The sequence below is a fragment of the Onychostoma macrolepis genome, chromosome 02 (genome assembly GCF_012432095.1).
Source record: "Onychostoma macrolepis isolate SWU-2019 chromosome 02, ASM1243209v1, whole genome shotgun sequence".
Taxonomy (NCBI): Eukaryota; Metazoa; Chordata; class Actinopteri; order Cypriniformes; family Cyprinidae; genus Onychostoma; species Onychostoma macrolepis.
The window spans coordinates 30,897,481-30,905,535 of record NC_081156.1 but is presented as its reverse complement, the minus strand read 5'-3'; the positions used below and the strand labels follow the sequence as shown (position 1 = coordinate 30,905,535).

The 8,055-nt window shown below is 34.0% G+C and overlaps 1 protein-coding gene across 1 annotated transcript in view; it reads left to right on the top strand.

The window, feature by feature from the left end:
• The first annotated feature begins 5,268 nt into the window (after window positions 1–5,268).
• Window positions 5,269–8,055, top strand: part of svilb (supervillin b) — a 58,683-nt gene continuing 55,896 nt past the window's right edge. Inside the window, exon 1 of the mRNA XM_058745827.1 lies at window positions 5,269–5,426. The gene's annotated coding sequence lies outside the window, so the exon portion shown is untranslated. The remainder of the gene's footprint in view (window positions 5,427–8,055) is intronic.

Here is an 8,055-nt window from a genome sequence, read left to right as displayed (position 1 = left end):
AAAAACAATATAACCCTGCCCAAAACACAATAGAAAAAGTAATGGTTTTAACAGTTATAATGGGACTTGTATTGGTTTTAATGGAAACTATAATGGTGTTTACTGGTATGTGATGGATTCTATTGGTGGAATGTTAAATCCTCTTGGAAAAATGCCCAAAACACACTACAAAAAGGAATTTTGTATTGGTTTTACTGGAAAAAAGCTAATGGTTTATAATGGTATTTTAATGGAAACCATTATAATTTCTGTGATGGTTTATATTGGGCTTCTATTGTTTTTTTTAGCAGGGTAATGTGATATAGATATTTATGTTGACTATTCATCCAAATTATGGTGAATACCAGAATATTGATGTGTTAAAATAACATTTATGTGTTCAAAAAATAAAGAAATGCCTATATTACTTAACTGGCCAACAGAGCGAACCAACCCCGTGACGTCACATGTGGTGGTACTGCAAGATGGCAGCGCCCTTGCTCTAAAAGCTATAACAAAACATCCTTTTTTCTTTAAAATGGTTTCATTAATCGTGTTTATTGTATATTTTTGAATTAAAGTGGAAAACACTTTACTAAATAATGCAAATTTGACTGGCTGCTTCACTTCCACTTTAACTGTCAAAAGATCAAGGGAATTTTGGTTTCTCAGTTCATGACCCCTCTAAGAACTAGTTACAGAAAGGTTCTTTGGAGAACCAAAAATGTTTATTATATGGCATCGCTACGAAACCCCCCTTTCTGAACCTTTATTTTTAAGAGTGTATATTTGTGTCCTAGCATTCTTGCTGAAGCGCACTGCTTTAATTCTGCACTTTAAGCTAACTATCATAATACCATGTTCTAACCAGGTGTGTTTACAGTGTAATTTCAAGTTGATAATTCTTCATATTTCACCCAAAATTAAAAAAAGAAGATATTTTGCATTAAGAAAATGAAGCTGATTTTTGAAGTATGTTAAAAATATTATATACAATTATATATGATATTAATAAAGGGTAGTGTTTGTTGTACTGCCTTTTAATTTAAATTGAATTTTAATTGACTTTTTAGGCTTCAATTTCTTAATGCAGTATATAGAGCGAGATAATACTTGTGTTTCTCATCTATCACATCTTACCTGGTTGGAACATGGTATAATAACTTTTTCCATGTTCAAGTAGCACCATGCACGACCCATCAGAGTCACCCCCTAAAACCTCCCAAATCCATCAGTCCATCAAGAAACCAGTCCACGGGGGCAGCCTCTACCCCATCCTCCCCAGTGAGTCTCGGTCCCGCCAGCCTTTCCTCCGTTGACATCATGGAACTCTCTTGTCGTTTGTTGGAACATGTGGTCCGCTTGTGGAGTGCTTTCAAGGGGTGCGTTCACCCCTCTGTCCCACGTGGTTCTGTTTGAGCAGACATGAATGTTTTGTAAACGCTTTTTATATTGTTTTTTGACTTTACCAAAACCAGTATGGCAGTTTTACGAGAACTGTTCTATTTATTCTTTTTTGTCATGTTTATGTGTCACCTGAGCTGTTCTGCTCCAAATCAGGAGTTCCACGCGAGGTGGTAAAAGACGCTCAATGGCTCTGAACTGTTTTCATTTTCCGACGAATCGATCAAAGAAACCGTATCGCTCTTGGTTCGAACCCATAGTGCCCTATTTACCAGAACTTTTCAGCACACTGTAACGTACGTCCCTGAGTGTGGAGAGCTTTGTACAGTATCGATAAAAACCATCGGTGTAATGCAGGTCAAACGGAGACCTGGGTTGGATGAGCGTTTCAGTATTTGATGTATCAACTTAAAAAGCACCTTGTTACCGTATTTTTATCGTGATTGGATTCAAAGAGAATTTTTAGCTATCGAGTGGCCTTTTTGAAACACACCAGTAACGATAAGCCTAAGGAGTTACTTTGAAACACCACCAAAATGTTTGATATCTCAAGTGTCGAAATGTGCATCATGTTTTGAATGTTTGTCTGATATATCAAATACCTTAAATGATGTTGTGTGACCCAGGTTTCACGCAGGTGCGACTTTGAATTAGGGAACTATTTTCAGGCGATGTAGACTAAAAAAACAGGGTCCAAACGCGAACACAAAGACACACGTTAGCTACTACTGTAATGTTGCGTGTCTATACCCTAAACCTAAACCCCAGGTAACTTCGGGAAGCAATAAATGCTCACAAGCATTTCGATGAACAAGCTAAATGTGTACAGATAATTTTAACGGTTAAACGTAGATGGTTGCAAAGTAGAGGACAGCTCTAGATATGTAATGATTTGGATTAGCTTAGGTGAAAGATACTCTATGGTAATGTGTGATATGTATGGAACAATTTTAGGAAAAATTAAACTTCTAAGATACCATATGCTTTGGAATGGAGAGATATGATACTTCCTGACATCATAATGCATGAAAGCTTGAGCAATATTGTCCAACACAGAAGCTCATTGGCTGTAGAAAATCTGGGAAGCAGGATGTACCTGTGTTAAAGAGTCATCTATCCAAACATCACTCAGAAAAGCGTTTCAAATTGCGTGCAAGCGTGTGAATGAGCGTGTGCGCGTGTGCATGTGTGTGTTCGCTTGCTTTTTCCCTGTCATACTGCCATCCATGTGATTTGAAAAAAAAAAAAAAAAATAGGCATTTCACGGAATACTTATTTTTGTTATCATTGAAATTGTTAACCAGTCTGCATAATGTATAAAATAAAAGTATATTTTAAATATTTTAAAAGATATTTTGTATTTAACCATAATAATTAATTTCTTTGCTCTTGGATCAAGTTGGCAGTATTATGTTGCTGTATAGAATGACAAGAAAATTCTATAATTTTCTAGTGCTTAAAGAAAAAAAAAAAATCAAGAAAAAAATGATGGGCAAATTTAAGTGAGAGATCTGCAGCATGTCCCGTTTTGGCTTCGCAAAGTTTAGGGGCTCTCATTGTGAACATTGGACATGAATTACAGGATTTTGCTTTTTGAGTTTGTAGTAAATGCTGCAGTAAAGCGAAAAAGGCCCACGGTTGATATCTGACGCTTTGTATAGTTGTAATGTTCATTCAATTTACATAAACATCAGATAACAAATTTAGTGGATCCATTCACAGCTGCCTAGAAACTTGTTACAGCAAAGTGCGTGCAATGAGGAAACTGCAACATTAAAAGTGACTTTGTTTGATCTTGATTCCGTTCAAAGCTAAATGTGGCCTTATTTTATTTGAGCATTTGTATGTCTTCCATTCAGAATCATGTACTGTTATCATCATGAGCTCGTAACAACGGTTTTCTATGAAGAAACGAAAAATAAATCAATAAGTAAACAGTCTTTAGATCATACGCAGCCAAATATTTCTTTCTTTCTTTGCAAGTATGATAAGCTAACGTTTGGATCGAAAGTAAGATGTGTAGCACACTGACAGGATTTGTTCCCTATTTCACTGAAAAAGGCCATAACTGTTATATGATTTCAAGCTGTTTTCATGAACTATGTAGCATTTTTGCCATTGTAGCATTCAGAGTAAGTTCAATGTGAAAAAGCCACTGAATCGTACTGTTTTTATTTTCATTTGTAACGGGAGTCGTAATGATAACACTGTCTGTATTTGAAAACACAAGCTGTTGCATTTTCATGCCAAGAGTGTCATCGGTTACATTTTTAATGCTTATTTTGTATCATTGGACATTTCTGGATATCATGGTTTGCATTTGCATACATAATTTTTTGGTTCCATGTTTGTAAATGTTTTAGGCATTTGAAATGTAAATATGTGACATAAGGATAAAAAAAAAAAAATCAAATTTAATAAACATTTTCTACAATTTAATTGCTGTGATTATATATCTAAATAAGATCTGCATAACTATGTTTGGAGTTGGTTAACCCTCTTTATTGACGTTCATAGCTTGCACATGTTGAATAAGGCAAAGTATGCAATTAATATATTTGAATTTATAACTTTTAAATAATGTAATTTACTTTCTAGTATTGCTCTACTCAAGTGTATCATAATTTTTTTTTTTTTGCAACAAGTTCATGGGTTGAATTTTCATTTAATTGTGACATTTTATATTAAAAAGATTATATTTTTAGCTTTTAATTTGCACATTTTGAGTAACAGAGGAATGGTGTGCTGATATATTTAAAAACCCTTAGACAGTAACTATAAATGGCCAATAACTACTGAATGTTGAGTGAGAAATATTTCACGAAAAATATTTTATTCAATGGTTTAAAGAGAACTTATGCTGTTTAACATAACATTAAACACATCAAACAATCAAAAAAGAGATTTTTCTGTCAAAATTGGTTTGAGGGATGTCAAGGGGGTACTACACAAAAAGTAGTTCATTGGGTTTCAAATCCGGTGTTTTGACACGTTGTGGTTATAGTGTGTAAAAGTGCAATACATAAATATAGTCTATAAATGCAGTGTGTTCATGTGTGACTGAAAACAGAAAAAAAAAAAAAAAAAAAAATTGAGATGGACATCCTCCAAATCTCCTTTAGCATGCTGGGAGGATTTTAGGTTTCATTCATAAAATGCTCTACTGGCCTGATACATTCATGAAATGTTGTGCCAACGTTGTGATCCATTGATAATAAGTTTTGCCAACATTTGGGTCCAACTGGCAGCTCAGTGTGGGAGTCTGGCTGGAGAAAAGTGCTAAAATCACCAACATTACACAGACACACACTCTCCCACTTTCTCAGACTTGCTTCTCTCTAGTGAAACTGTGTTTGTAGCTATAGTTATCAAAACACTGAGCCAAAATGCCATGTCAGATTAAGTAATGAGTTATTCTGAATGAATGAATGAATGAATAAACAATGATTTAGTTTTTCTCAAAAAAGGAAAGTTAGTTTTTACACTTTTTACTGCAGTGAATATTTCTCAGGGTAGGTTTATGATACTAATTATGATGTCCAACATATCTGTATTTATTGGATTCTTCAGGTGAATTTATACAGCAAAACAATTATATAACACAAAACAATGACTGAAACATCAAAAATGGAAAAGGTAACATAAAAAAAAAATCACAAACAATTGTTTTGGCCAAATTAGCTTTGCTGTAATTTATAAAATTAGCCTACATAATCTAATGTGACAGCTTGCCTCAGTTAATAACCAACCTCAACATACAGGACTACATTTGAAAAAGACATAATTAGAGCCCAAACCTTATACTGAGGACTAGCACCATATGATAAATACTTTAGCCTAGGCGTCTACCAATTGGAATGATGTTCTATCATTGGTTCATATCACCGGAAATCACGAGCTCGTGTTTATCGTCGTTAATGCCGCCAAACGCTTCGATCCCGCTGGACTGAAGTTTGGTCGGTCCCTCAGTATGAATGAAACAAACAAATAATTCAGAAAAACACGCTCTAAAAGTGTCAAGCAGAGCGAACATCTATTTAAAGGTAAGAATATCTTTCCTCAAGACGCTTACCCATAGCTTATGTGTCATTATTTGGCACCTGACTGTCAATTGAAAGTTTAGCTATTTGATATCGATAATGGTATCAAACATAATGCTTGAACGCTTCGTTATCTTTTAAATGTCATTAAGTTTTTAAATCGATCAGACCTACTTATCATGATTTATTTATTTGTTTGTTTCATTAGTTTTAAGTAGCCTACTCTTTGGTGTTAAATGTGAGAAGTGAAGACCGCAGTAGTTGAGAAGTCTCGTATTTGAGAACTTCAGGACATACATTTTAATTGATGATAAAATTGTATTATTTGCTTTAGGCTCATTGACGAATTGGTTTGTGGCTCAATTGTGTTTTGGTGAATAGTGAAACACTTTGGCACCTGTGTGTTGTCTAAAAGTTGCATTGACAGTTTTTGGACTTTAGCAAGTGATTCTTTCTGCTATTTAGAGGATGAATGAATACAGATACGGGTTTCCATTATATTTAAAGATGAGGGTGGCCAGATAATGATATCACTCAATTTAATAATAGACAAAAGTGTTGAAATTAATTTTTTTACAAACATATTCTAGAAATTGATTGTGTCCAGGAGAAAGTCAAACCATTAGAACAAAAGCCAATTATAAGCTACCACATTACATAAATCTTTCTTATATAAAGATCCTTAAGATTATAGCTTATACACAAATGCAGTTTAAGTATGTGTTGCTGTTTAAATTCAAACAAAGACATCCCTATACTTCTGCTTGTAAATGCCCTTGTTTTATAATCTTTTAAGCTCATTAAGAAAACAGACATATTGCCTGTGGACATATGTGTTTGGCAGCAAATGCATTTGTCCGGTGTGATCAAATGAGCAGTGCACGTGTGTGCTTTGGTGCTGAAGGTAAAGCCCATGAATGAGTGCAGTTTGTGGTCTGTCTCAGTGTGTTTACATTAGTCCATAGGGGCAATAATCAGCTTTCCACTGCCTGGACCCATGCTGTATATGTGGACATGGATAAAGCTCATGTGGACTAACAGTCTGACCCCGTGATTGAAGCTGGCTGCTGACTACAGTGTATTTATTTCTGTATTTTTCTTTACTTAAAAAAATCCAGTATTTACCTCAAGATATGAGTTAAAGTAATTACTATTGCGTTTAAATATTGTCATAGCATGATTTGTCCAGTAGATGGCTGCCTGTCTTAATGTACATTGATTTGGAGGGGAATTGTGCTGTCACATATCATTTTGTCCTTTGAGCTTTTTTCATATGTCTTTCTAGTTATAATCACTAGTTACCCCATCCATCTCTGTTGCTATGTTCCCTTTAGAGGCTGAAGTGTGTGGGTGTACTTCAATAAAACAATTTAACCGCAAAATCAATAGAAAGTGAAGGAATTTTAGTATAAATGAGTTTAAGATATTGTTTTCATGGCAATTTGTATAATGTCTATATATTGTAATTATTCATGATTTTTAATTGAAATCATCAGTTGTTTTAAATTGAAGTTTTATGTGTGAATATTGCGTGGAATATGTCTGGATAAGGTGCTTAGTTTGGTTACCTGAGCTTGAAGCTTCATTTGGAGCCTGTTTCTGTTCTGCATATGAAGTTGCGCAATAAGGTTCATAAACAGATGCCATGTGCACACTCGCACACGCTGCTTGCTCATTTCCTTTGCCATTTTTGGCGAGAAAACATTCAAGGGTGTTTAATGAATGTTTGTCAGGAGACCGAACAGGGTGAGTGTATGAAAGTGACACTGCAGCAGCATGACCATGTGCTGGTCAGAAATCCACATTGCTCATAAAAGTTCAGAGTCACGTTCTTCAGTATTGAGGTTCGGATCACCCAGCGAGGCTCTGTGCCCACAGCAGTCTGATCTGCTCTGGCAGTGATTCGGCACGCACTCCAGGCCAAAGAGACCATCGGAATATAGGTTTATAAGGCTAGATGGTTCCTTTTTTTTGATCGCCAGTTTGATGCAATATGTTTAATACATAATTTTTTTCCACATTTTTTGATGATAAAATGTTTTTATAAACATATTAGAAATTCATAATATGACATCATTTCTAAATTGCAAATTTAGCTTATTTATCAGCACTTTTAAATGTTGCACAATTCCATTTTAATAAGTTACTTTTAAAAAAGTTTTAAAAGTAACTTTTTCAAACTTATGATGCACATTGATATTGATGCTAAATAATTAATTAAATAGTTTATTTAACCAATTTTAATTTAGAATAAGCAAATGTTCCATGATTCCATTTGAATAAATGCTATACCATTTGCCTACCCTTTGAAACTTTCACTTTGATTTTAATGGTAATTCTTCACTAGTTTAAAAAAAAAAAATATATATATATATATATATATATATATATATATATATATTTTTTTTTTTTTTTTAAAAACACTTGTTGCACAATTCGATTTTAATATGCTGCACTAAACTTATGATTCACATAAATGATGGAAAATTATTAATTAACTATTTTTTAAAAGCATCATTTTTTTATAAAAACATCGTTGATTTTATCAAAACATAAATTAAACATCATTCATTGAAGAAAGGAAAGGAAGAAGGAAAGGACATGACGTGTGGCCAAGTATGGTGACCCATAC